The sequence below is a fragment of the Lathamus discolor genome, chromosome Z (genome assembly GCF_037157495.1).
Source record: "Lathamus discolor isolate bLatDis1 chromosome Z, bLatDis1.hap1, whole genome shotgun sequence".
Lineage (NCBI taxonomy): Eukaryota > Metazoa > Chordata > Aves > Psittaciformes > Psittacidae > Lathamus > Lathamus discolor.
In genome coordinates, this window is record NC_088909.1 from 36,675,669 (window position 1) to 36,689,726 (window position 14,058).

Consider the following 14,058-nt stretch of genomic DNA (forward strand, 5'->3'; position numbering starts at 1 on the left):
GAGACTAGTTTTCAGTTTCAGCTAAACTTTCAACTAAAGGGAGATGACCAAAGGAAAAGAAAGATGCTCATACTTGATCCCTGTCTTGCAGCAAGTAAGAAATTATAGCTTGTGCAGGGTTATTCTCAACAGAAGTAATTTTCTCTAAAATGCATTTTTCCCAGTGAGTAAACATTAGCTAAAAACTGCAGGTTTAAAATTGACAGAGAAATATACAAGCAAACAAAAATTCCAAGGACAAAATTTATTCTAGTTCGATTACTGCAAGAGTTTTAAAATAACATTTTAAATTCACTTAAAAAATACATGACTTTACTGGTATTGACATTTCAGACCAGCAACACAACATGGGAAAATGGATGGACTTTTGTAAAAACTTTGCTTCATAATTTGTTTAGTTATAAAGTAATATAATGTAATTATGATAATAAAAGAAATGTCTTGTCCTTCCATAGCACATTGCCCATTCCCTTCAATGGGCAGGGGGAAAACCTTGCTCCATTTGGACTTGCAAGTCAAAAATAACGTGGCAATAATATCTTCCAAAACTCTGCTCTTTAGCTTGTCTTAACCACAGGGAATCCTAATATCCTGCTCCATCTAGCAGCTGAAATCCTGACAAGCATCAGGGAGACAATATATCACGCAATAAACATGTTAAAGCAGCAAGAGCTGCTTTGCAAGATATATTTATCTCTATTAATACCTATGTACATATATACAGAAACAAAAGTGCAAATTATTAGCCATTAGAAACTGTGCATGAAGTAATGGCATTCTGCATTATTAACTTCTCCATAAAACATAATTTATCACTTTCTCATACAACATACCAGATGTCCTTGATGCACTTTATTCTCAGGAAGTCAGGCCCTCTGAATAAATACACATTCCAGTGCTGCAGTCATAATCTACTAAAAAAAAAAAAAAAATGCAAATGAAAGGATATCAAAATTACCCTACCAAAAAAAGGTGTTTGCATTTCATTAATTTCCTTATTAAAAAATCTTGGAAACTGTCCTTAAAATGTCATTGATAGAAAAAGGTGCATGTTGGGAGGAAGCTAAAGTTTAAAGTGCACAGTCTGGTGAAAAATTTATTCATTAATGCACAAAATATAAAAAGAAACCTCAAGCTCTAAGCTCATATTCACATGTGTTTGTACTTCATAAGTAGTCACATTGCGGAAAATAAAAAGCGTTTTTCTGCACAACCCAGGGTATCACAACCTGAACTTATATAGATAATGCAACTGAAATCTTTTACAGAATTATCTCTGGCAGTGCCATTTTAGCGCTTATTAAATTTCATGCTATGCAACAAAATTAAGCAGCAACCTTATACAATGTTTTGTTTTTCTGTCAGATGCTGATAGAATAAGGAAATGAATGATATGACATGATCACAGCAGTGAAATAAATGTCTTTGAAAAGAGTTGCAAGCCCTACATTGCAATACCCACTATGGTTTCTTGATAAATTCTTTTCTTCAGATAGCATAGTATGATACACTATGATACAATGGGATGAAACATGATCATGCGGGGTCCAAGTACAGCAGCATTCTGGTCAGTTCCTGGATGTCCCATTCCAATCTTTCAGAGGTGTCTTGTGACCTCTGTGCCTTCTTTTCCTCTGAATGTTTTCTACTTCATGTAAGTTCACAAGAATCTCTTTGGTGACTGGCTTAATTCCTGCCTTTATATCTATGGTCGCAGAACAGAGCACTAACTTTATTCTTATAGTGCTGTCTTTCAACAGAAATGTGCCTTCCTTCATCAGTATTTTGTTTAGCAGCCCAACAAACTGGGACATCCCAGTATCAAAACCAAGTTCCATATCCTTCTTTCTAGATGTTGCTTTACTACTTGAACACTGAACCAGGCATATCATGTTCAGCTTCAACCAGAAATAGCAGGATATTTGTTCATAAGCTAAGTGGTTTCAGATCAGCTATAAGGCAAAAGCAGACTAGACTGAACAGACTTTCTCTAAAGCAACACTGCTGCTCAGTTTGTTAGATGTTACAGTAAAACAATTACTTTTACTATACCCCTCCCAGCCAGGAGAGAGTCATTTAATAACACTTTTACATCTTTACACATCAAGTTCAGCATAGAACTTCTATTACAAAGTAGCATTTTATTGCATTTTGTCTGTCAAAAAACACAATCTGGTTGGGTACGCTATGAAGATCAAGTCAATGAGAAAACTGCCAGAGACTACATTTGCCATATAATTTTCAAAACTGATAGGAAAATGGGAAATATGGGAGGCGTTTCAATATGAATTCTTCTCTGACTAGATATACTGTAATATTATGGGATAGAATACTACTTTGTATGCTAAAAGAAAGAGAAGTGTTAAAGATTTTAAAATTGCAATATGGATTATTTTATTTTTTTTAAACCACAAACAAACAACCAATATATGGGTAATTTCTAGAGCTTTTGTAATTTCCAGGGCCAGTAAATAAAACCATTATATTAAAGATGCTTGCTTTATGTGGAAATTTTCCAGAACAAACTCACTAATAAATCTTAAGACTTTGCTCCTATTCCCATCTTTTCTAACGTTAAGTGCATCAATTGATTTGGGACAATACAAAGATTTCATGATCACTCATATTAAACTTATTTGCATAGCTGTTGCCAACAGATAATAAAAGATAGAATCATAGAATCATAGAATAGTTAGGGTTGGAAAGGACCTCAAGATCGTCTAGTTCCAACCCCCCTGCCATGGACAGGGACACCTCTCACTAAACCATCCAACACAAGGCTTCATCCAACCTGGCCTTGAACACCCCCAGGGATGGAGCACTCACAACCTCCCTGGGCAACCCATTCCAGTGCCTCACCACCCTAACAGGAAAGAATTTCCTCCTTATATCCAATTTAAACTTCCCCTGTTTAAGTTTTAACCCATTACCCCTTGTCCTTTCACTATAGTCCCTAATGAAGAGTCCCTCCCCAGCATCCCTATAGGCCCCCTTCAGATACTGGAAGGCTGCTATGAGGTCTCCACGCAACCTTCTCTTCTCCAGGCTGAACAGCCCCAACTTCCTCAGCCTGTCTTCATACGGGAGGTGCTCCAGTCCCCTGATCATCCTTGTGGCCCTCCTCTGGACTTGTTCCAGCAGTTCCGTGTCCTTTTTATGTTGAGGACACCAGAACTGCACACAATACTCCAGGTGATGTCTCACAAGAGCAGAGTAGAGGGGCAGGATCACCTCTTTCCACCTGCTGGTCACGCTCCTTTTGATGCAGCCCAGGATATGGTTGGCTTTCTGGGCTGCGAGTGTGCACTGAAGCTGGCTCATGTTCATTTTCTCATCGACCACCACCCCCAAGTCCTTCTCTGCAGGGCAGCTCTGAATCTCTTCTTTGCCCAGTCTGTAGCAGTGCCTGGGATTGCTCCGACCCAGGTGTAGGACCTTGCACTTGTCATGGTTGAACTTCATAAGGTTGGCATCAGCCCACCTCACAAGTGTGTCAAGGTCCCTCTGGATGGCATCCCTTCCCTCCAGCATATCAACCAGATCACACAGCTTGGTGTCATTGGCAAACTTGCTGAGGGCACACTCAATCCCACTGTCCATGTCAGCGACGAAGATGTTAAACAAGACCGGTCCCAACACCTATCCCTGAGGGACACCACTCGTTACTGGTCTCCAGTTGGACATCGAGCCATTGACCACAACTCTTTGTGTGCGGCCATCCAGCCAGTTCTTTATCCACCGAGTGGTCCATCCATCAAATTGATCTCTCTCCAATTTAGAGAGAAGGATGTCGTGTGGGACAGTGTCAAACGCTTTGCACAAGTCCAGGTAGATGATGTCAACTGCTTTACCCTTATCCATCAATTCTGTAGGCCCACCATTGAAGGTCACCTAATTGGTCAAGCAGGATTTCCCCTTAGTGAAGCCATGCTGGCTGTCACCAAGCACCTTGTTGTTTTTCATGTGCCTTAGCATGCTGTCCAGGAGAATGTGCTCCAAGATTTTACCAGGCACAGAGGTGAGAAAAACTATAACGCATTGAGTGGCTTTATGTGTAGAGTGGATATTCCATGGAGTTACAGATGCTTCACATTCCCAATATGCAACAACCCCAGCACTACACAAATTATGTAGGTTACATATAATCACTATTCCTGTTCTTATGCTAACCCTAAGCACACTGGGAAGGACAAAAATTCTTTCTTGCTCAAGTGTATTAAAAAGAATGGCTTTCATTCAATTCCAATAATAAAATGCTTTTGAGTATTTGCTCCTTCAGTTTTTAAACCAGAAGGAACTATCATTTTGGTGCTTTCTTTGTTGACAATTCAAGTGGTATCAAAACAAAAGTTAAGTCCTGCAATGACATCCCATATGCAAATCAAATTCAGGGTAAAAACCCACAAGCATTTCAGAAGACATTAAAATACATTTAGCTTGTAATAGTAAAATTCTTAACAGCAGGCACTTACTAATAATCTCCTCAGTGGTTAATGGTCCAAGATGCAGCTGAGGACCATTAACTCCTCCCAGCTAGTCATTAACTAGCAGAAGAACAAGAATCCAACTGTGATTAAGAATCATTCATTTAGCTCTTTTGATGCTAAGTCACCTTCTTCACACTCAAACTTTTAAGCACAAGGAATGTACCTTTTCTGTTTCTTCAGTTAAAGTTTAGAGAAAGCAGAATCACTGCCCACAAAGAATCATCATCATTAAGCTGTCAACATTTGCAGCTCACTAAAATAAACTTCCTTACTGATATATCCAGGGCACATATGCCTGGTCCAAAATAGCTAACCAAGAACTAGCAAAGAGGATTGAAGAGGAAAAAAAATATATTCCTAATAGTGAGGTTCAGATCATTTAATAAAGAAAAATGGTTAGAATGCATACAGGTTACCTCCCACTTAATTGCAAAACATGCTTTCTTTAGGAGATGAGGCGAAAAATCCACCAAGTTTTACCACGGCCTTAATACATAATCTAGGAGAGGTCATTTACGGTGATCATAGGATCACAGGCTTGAAATGTCTTCTGGAAGTCATCTAGTCTGACTTTCTATTCCAAACCCTAGTTCGAAAATGATACCAATTTGCTCAGGTTTTTAAAGTTTTTTAAACCTTCAAGGGTTCACAGCCTCTCACAACTACCTGTTCAGAGTCATTGCCTCCTCTCATTATAAATCTTTTTATATTCCTTAGAATGTGCGTTTCAGATGCCCCCTTATAGAACAACAGCAGGAAACCCACTTTCATCCATTTTTATTCCTGTTTCAATAGGTTATATAAGCATAAACAGTCGCAAGTTAAACAAGATTACGCAAAGTTAAATGATAGATGAATAAATTTACATCATGACTCAGTCAGATACAGCACTAATGCTCACCAGATTTTCCACCCTCCATGCCATCATTCCACACTGACGTGTACTGAGCTAGCACAAACCCCACCACATACGATCAGGAGGTCATCCCTTTATCCTTCCCCTCACTCACCCCTTCACCCCACACCTTGGGTTATTTTTGCCAGTGTAATGCTTTGGGCAGAAAGTCAAATTAGAGAAGTGACTATTCACCTGACATGCAGGTGTACTGTTGAGGAATGTGACCACTGCAGCTTGAAGTAACTGCAAAACTGCAGCCTTGCCCCATATGTCCTTCAGTAGTGGACCGAATCTCTTTGAACAGGAAAGGTGCTTTCTCCTGATTCTCAGTCTCTCTATACTGTATAATAAATACATGATCTAAAAGTAGCATGTAGATTTACCTTATATATGACAATGATCACCATCCTTCTAAATATTCTTATTGCTTTCAAGCATTATTTTGAAGGAGGCACTAGACTACATTTCAGAGATTTTGGTCATTTTTTGCACCATAAAGTGAAAGTTTCAGATTGATTTCAAACAGAAACAGACCAAAAGTTGGGAGAAGTGCTAAAGTTTTAGATGTCTGTGGAAAGAAATTCTTGTATACCATCTCCAAACCGATTTTGTTGGTTCGAGATCAAATGATTTTGAAAACAAAAAGTAACCTTGTCATTTATACATATATTTTCTCTTTCTGTCTTCTGAGATACAATTGTTTACTTCAGCATCCAAATCAAGTTTATGGTAATGTATACTGCCAAAGTCTTAGACACAAAATAACTGAGGAAAGTAAGTGTGTGGAAGACCAATTCCTCTTGTAAGTAATAGAGGAGCCAACAAGGAGAGGTGCTATGCTTGTCATCATGCTCACCAACAGGGAGTGTCTGGTGGGGAATGTGAAGATCCAGGGCAACCTTGGCTGTAGCAATCAGGAGATGGTGGAGTTCGAGAGCCTCAGGACAGTGAGAAGAGCATGCAACAAGCATACAAGCAAGAGACTTTGGCCCCTTCAGGAGCCTGCTTAGTCAGGTTCCATGGGATATAGCCCTGGAGGGCAGGGGGGCCCAAGACTGTTGGTTGATATTCAAGGATCACCTGCTACAAGCTCAGGAGTGTTGCGTCCTGACTAGAAGGAAGTGTGGCAGGAGGGCCAGGAGACCTCCTTGGATGGATAAGGAGCTGCTGAGGAAACTTAAATGAAAAGGACTCTTCATCAGACACTGTAGTGATAGGACAAGAGGTAATGGGTTTAAACTGAAACAGGGGAAGTTCAGGTTAGATATAAGGAGGAAGTTCTTGACTGTGAGGGTGGTGAGGAGCTGGAAGAGGCTGCCCAAAGAAGTGGTGAATGCTCCATCTCTGGCAGTGTTCAAAGCCAGGTTGGACAAAACCTTGGATGACATGGTTTAATGTGAGGTGTCCATGCCCATGGCAGGGAGGTTGGAACTAGATGATCTTGAGGTCCTTTCCAACCCAAACCAATCTACGATTCTATGAAAAGAAAGATGTTCATTTGCAAAATGCATCAACAGGATTGCCAATGAAATTCTGACCCCAGATTGTTTATATGGTGTAGAAAATCGAACGAACACAGCTTGAATTTCAGATAAATCACTGGGCATGCTTTGACTTATTAACTGAGCACATCCTATTGGGAGCTTCAACAGAAAATAAATATGGAGCACCAAGACGTCATTGTCACAAAAATGTATTTCCTATCATGCTTTACATAGTTGTTTTACAGACACGTTGTTTCTTTTTATTGTCTGTTACACTGCATGTTATTGTATGCAATTGTATGTGTTGTATTTTCTGCTAAAAGTAAAGTTGTGGTTTTTTTTTTTTTTAATGGAAGATGAAATAGAAAAAATATTAAAGCAAGAATGTTTGCAGCAGATGGAGCATATTCAGCCTTTCCTGTTCAGCACATTCCCTTATGGAAGGAATCGTTCAGTATTACTTGCTCAGAGAAACTGGAGGTACCAGGCTTGCAGGCACATAGCTCCAAGTGTGAGGAGCCATGCAATCATGTTAGCATGGTGCTAAGCCTGAGCTACAATGTCTTTTCTTTCAGCAGAGCTTATTAACTTGAGTTTGACATCACACTAATTAAAGTCATATATCTTTTGGTCAAATCAGAACATGAGCAGAGCTAGTTTCCAGCTGCTTGCTACACACCATGACAATGTGCTCATTTGTTAGGACAATTAGCTGGAAGGCAAGAGATGTGTATTCCTGCTCCAATTATCAGAGAAATATAATTAGTTTGAATACAATTAATGAGACTTCCCCAAAGGCACATCTTCAAGCATCTAGAGAAGTTTGCAAGCAGATACTGAGATGCCTCTATACTTTTTGCGTTTCCTGAGATAGACAGCCGTCGCTAAGGGATCTCATGAATCTAAAATTTGGACTTCTTGTGTCCTAAACACAACTTTCTTACTGCAGAACCTGCTTCTGGATCAGTGCTACCAGCTTTATGCAGACATTGCACTCCTCTCAGACTGAATGAGTGTGGCTCCCCTATGGGCTGAATGGCTTTCTGAAATGGGTAAAGGTTTTTCTGAAGTACACCAGCAATTAAAGCCATTACTGCAATAAAAAACTACTTCAGTGTTTTCATTGTTTTTCATAAGTGATCAATCAGTCTTCTTGTGATATGCACAACCGGCATGAAAGCATGAAAATTAAAACAAATCCATCACTGTGACCCAGGACAAAGACATATCATGGTTGCCCTCAGTGGTGTTAAAAGCCCAGATAATACTTCCACAAGCAGAGCATGAGATGACTAGGCAAGTTGCATTGAAGAATGAAAGATTCTCTGATCAAAACACATGTATCTCTTCTCTAACTTTGCCTTGTGATGTGGAAGCACAGCGTAGAATGCAGTCTGGTCTCCATTCAAAGGTATAAAATTATCCCTCCTGGGGATACCTCCTTGAAAAATGGTGAATGATAACAGCCATTAATGAACTTGGTTAGAAAAAACACATTACCAGCAAGACCATCTCCTACCTCATTACTATAACTCAGTTCTGTGGTCATGTTGTTTCACAGCAAAGTCAAACACCAGCAAAAATACCTCCATAGTACCCAGAGGTTTTTCTAGCCATTCTCTAACTTGATTACATTTGCAGTAACCTGAAGATAAAGAAAGAAGATTATAGAAGATACAAGGGGATGAACTAAGTAAGAGGAAAAACCTCCAAACTATGCACATAAAGAATGCAGTGGCTCATCTCACTGTTCAGAGCATGGCAGAAATAGCTACAGATTTGTACTTTCTTGTCACTTTAGGGCTTGCAACCCTAACAATTATTTTCATAGAATCATAGAATGGTTGGGGTTCGAAAAGACCTTACAGTCCTACGAGATCTTAAGATCAGCCAGTTCCAACTCCCTGCCACAGGCAGGGACATCTTTCACTAGAGCAGGTTGCACCAAGCCCCGTCAAACCCGGCCTTGAACACTGTCAGGGATGGGGCAGACACGGCTCCCCTGGGCAGCCTGTTCCAGTGCCTCACCACACTCACAGTGGGATTTTTAATGGGATGCAAGTCTGAATACAAAAATGTCACAGTGCCCTATAAATGGTGTTTGTAGCCTGTCACCACCAGATTTAATTTAACTTCTAGCATGTATTTCCAGTGCTCAAAGTAACATTTTTAAAATCTACAATTTAAGAAAATATGTTTTCTACCTGTTCACCCAAGACCTGAAACAGGTTAAGTACTTGGCATTCTGAAAGATTTACCATTTTCCCCAAAATAAACTTCAGTATTATGTATAAAAAAACAGAGTATAACTTAGGACTTGGGTTTGTTAAATTTCTACACTGATAGACCCTCGAAAAATTCAGCCTCCCAGTTTCCACTGCTAATGCAGCAAACCAAACCTTTTGAGTCCTTGCCGAGCATGCAATTTCACTGTGATGCCTTCCACAGCCTCTCAAGAGCCATTTGGCCCCACCATGCACTCTGTGCCCAGCAGAGGCTCAGCTTCATACTGGATGTGTGGACACAAATGTTGTACGAAGCATCTGGCAAGACTTTTGGCACTGGGTTATTGCTGAACTGTACACCAGTACAAATACGTTTTAATTTGTCAAGGAAAAAAGGCAGAAAGCGTTTTTAATGTGCTGCAGCTGACATGGCATGCTTCAGATTTGGTTCCTTTTTAGTCTGAAAAAAATAAACCTAATCTTGTAAGAAGCTTTTTAGGGCTACACCATTCTGTAAGTATTAGCATGAAAAATTAAACACATGAATCCAAGACTAATACTGTAGAAGGCAAAAGGTATCTTGTACAGGCACATAATTCTTGAAAAAGCAGACTCTGAAACAGGGTTGTATTGGAAATGTCAAAAAAGTCATCATCATCATCCTTTTCCATCTGTAGACAGAACAATAAGATTTAATGGTTACTGCTGTATTGCTCTGCATCTGATGCTGACAGTTAGAATTTTACTTTAATTCTAATTTTCTGCTGCCAGTATGCTGATCTCAGCAACTGGATTTGCTGCTTGAAGAAATAAACTCCCATTAGGATCATAATATTAAGAGAGCCACAACTGCTTTCAATTTTATTGTTTCATGATGTAGTCACTGAAGTGCAGATAATACAATGATTTACAAGCATATGGGCGAAAGGGAGAAGGGGACCTCAATGCCCATTTATCTATCTCGATTCATCTTACTCTCTTAATATCCTTTCTGAAAAGAAATTATTTACTCAAGAACAACTAGTGGTCCCTTTGACAACAACAAATACACATTTATTTGCCAGGTAGAATAATCACAGGCAGCTTTGCTTCCTAACACAAGTTGAAGTTTAGGATTCCTGAGGATGTCTACATTGAAGACTTCTACTCACCTAAAGTTGGCTGAACAAGCATAAAAGTTGAAGTGTTGAATAAATTAGTCCATGCAGGAGCTTCTACCTTCAGTATTTAAAATGCAGTTCAGTTACCTCTAAATTTTACTGCAGCTGGACATATAAATAGCTCCTTCAGGGATCTCATTAAGTTGCTTCATTTTTCAGATTGCTGACTACACAAAACTTTTAGCAGAACTTCCCCTGAACACTCTGAAGTGTCTCCATGATGAAACACAGGGCTCCTTCTAGCAATGCTCATGTTAAAATGTCATATGTGGATCTCCTAATAAAGTTCTCCTACCACCTACAAGTGATTTTTTTTCAGTATGCTAAAAAGACATTATTGTATATGCAAATATTAACAAACTTAATTAGCACAACTTCCTAATGGCTTTTATTCTTTAAATCTAAAAGTAATGAATTCTCTCCCTTTCTAATTTCCCCATAAAGAACATGTGAGATACTACTACTTTGTATATCAAATTTTAAAATTGAAATGAAAGGCAAATATTTTGCCTGCCACAAATAATGGCAGAAAAAAAAAAGGAAATTACAAGATAAATCTGGTAACCATCACCTTCTGCTTTATTCATTTCAGTATGAAAATGAAGGACAGCAAAATATATAATGAATGCACCAAGCAATCCATGCAAACTGCTACAGACTCCACAGGCAAATGAAATACCATTCAACTTCAGTATGAATCTATTCAAAGAATAGAGTCTTATAAATGATAAGCTATAGCCCTTTCACCATGTGTGTAAAAAGATTTCAGTTTTACCACAGAGCACATAGTGACAGCATTGAGTCCTACTCAACTAAGCCAAGGTCAGCTGGTTCTGCTAGTGATTTATAAACCATGCTACTTGCAGAGACTGTCTCAATATAAAAAAGAAAACCGCACAAGCCAACAAATGGAAGAATTAACTAGACCACTTCTGTCAGTCTAGTTTAAGTTGTTAATTCTTCAGAAAGTGGCAAACTTAGTCACTGTGCTCACACCAACTTTAGTATTGCCAATTATGTACACAAGGGATAACATGCTGAACTGCAATTATTTCAGTACCAAATGCCATTGTAAGACAATGCACAAAACACAAAGCTCTCCCAAACACTGAAATTGAAGAGTAAGTTCCAAAAGGCACATTAATATGCAGTTACACATATGCAAGGTACTACACAGAATGCCCACTCCACCTATCACACAAGTTTTATCCAGATTCATGTCTGCAGCAACTCCATCTCTTCTTTCTATGGCTTCTCCTGAAATTGACTTCATGGTATAATAATCTTCATTAACAAATAGCATATAATATTATATTCCAGCTGATCAGGAAAACCATCAGCAAGAAGCTAGCCGAATATAAAAACACCGAATTGAAATGTGTATAGGCCTTTTTCCCTGCTTATTCACTGTGTTATCCTGGGAGTATACCTCTTGGTTGGTATGTATTCTACTCTTGAGCAACTTTTCATCAATACTAAGTACTTTGATTAAATAATACATGCTAAAACTTGCCTATATGTTTCCAACTTTCCATTTTTTATGTAGCTATTGTATGTAGTTTGCAAAGGTGTGTCTTACTTCTAGTGTTCAGGACAGATGTTCTACTGAATCAAATTCTGTCCAGTCCATACCGATTTCCATCACATTTTATTGTTAACAAACTGTTGCTCTGTAGCTTAAGGGCTTTAACATCCACATGAAACCATCCTATTATGCGATACACTTTCTGGCCCAGCAGTGATATCTCCATAAATATTTCACACAGTGATCATAGCAGCTGTTCATTTTGGGTTTTGAGTCTTATAGAAGTTTAGAAGTTCCCATGTTGTTCCAAGCAGTTTGTTATTTTAATTAAAAGTGGGAGGAAAAAATGTAGACTTTTCCCAATTAATGCATGCAGCCTCTGGCAACAGCCTTGTTACCCGCTCAAGCACTACTGCAAAAAGCAAACCAAAACAAAGCACAAAACACAAAAAAATCCAAACCAGAAAAAAAGAAAAACAACCCAAAATCCACCATACAACTATGCATAGCAAAGAATGCAAAGCTCAATCAGTTTAGTAAAGTGGAACTGTTATTTAACAACATTGTGCATTCCACACAATTCCACACATATGTATCATCCCAAATGCATCCATTATAGCAATTCTCTTAGAACAGCATGGTCCTGAACTGACTTACAAAAGCTTCAACATCATTTTAAATCAAGCACATCTTTAGCACAGCATGCACACTGTACAGGTTCAAAGGGGAAAAAAGAAAATAAAAACACACAGCATCTACTACTGATTGGCTGAATTCTTACCTGCTTAGTCATCCGGTACACTCTGAAGTTTTTTTATACGGCATGTTTGGATAGCATTCTTTTCTCCAGTAGACCACTGCACACTGAGTTGTTTGTATGTAACGCAGGAAATGCAGAAAGCATGCATTGTTTGCTTTTCACACATAATCTCACCTGGGTTTTTTTTTCAGTTTGCATGCCTTGAAATGAAAAAAAACCAACAAACTAAATAAATAACAGACTGATACATAATACAGGGAAACTTTCGTTGCTTTAGTCAATATCCCAGAACCTAGTTTGTGGACTGCTCCCTGGCAACTGTGTAAAGCACTTCAAAGGTTGCATGGGAGACCGAGTAACAACATACAAAAAAACTATAGAGTGGCTTCTCACATTGGCTGGGCCAAGAAATTTAGTCCTCTTCAGCACCTTAGTACCTGGCTCTCACTAATAAACAGGAGAAAAACTTAGACATGGGTAAGTTTTAAACTTGTCAAAGCTCAGATGTTAGTTCACATACATAGCCTCAAATTCTTGAATAATAAAGAAAAAACTAAACAAAATACCTACTTAACTATTTCCTGGACTGTAACGTCTCTGTTCAAAAAATGATCAAGATAATTCAGCTTATTAGCAAATAAAGGAAACACAGAGTGCTTTTTGAAATATACTGATTAAAAAAGAAAAATTGATTCCAAAGGCTCTGATCCAAAGCTCTGAGGTAGACTTTCCGTAACAGCTTAGGTATTTGGGAAAACAGGAATGCCCCAAAAGGTTGTAATAAGTCCTACTGAAAAATGCAGGATGATCCACGAAGTAGGAAAGACTTATACAGGAACTTAATTAAGAACATCTAATTGCTTATGAAAGTGTTTTTTATAGCTTTGTTTTTCTTAGGGGCTTCAGGCTTTAAATGACAGCGTATGTTTTTCTGAAGGCATGAACATGATGAGAAAACCATTTCATGGTAGCATCCACCGCCTTGGTAGCTCAGAGTTGCTTGTATTCCTTTCCTTACAAACATTTATGCATCTGCTTAGTTTCAAATCTATAGATACTTTGAGGGAACTGCCCACATGATTAAAGTTAAATATTTCCACACAGAGAGGTAGGATCAAAACACTAGGCAAGACCTTTTACACCTATTCCAGTGAACAGGGTGTGCAAGACAGTTCTTCAATAATAAATGCTTGGTAAAACTAGTACCTCTATGAAGTTCGAGCCCTCACTGAATTAAACCTAAATGAATCTGAAATTTGTGTTAACTTGAAGCTTTTTAAATATAAAAATAATTGCCTTTTTCGCTCTCAGTATTGGTTAGTGCAGGTTAAACCAAAAACCATTTTGTTGCCCACATCTTAGGAAATACTTTTGAAAGAATAAAGTTGCTTTTTAAAAATCTTAAAATTCTGTTTTTCTGGAAGTAAAACAAGAGCAGAGAGGTATGTTGTCACACAAGAAAGTAATCAAAAGCTGTATCTAAGTTAAAGGAAAGCAAAGGGGTTTACACAAAACAGCT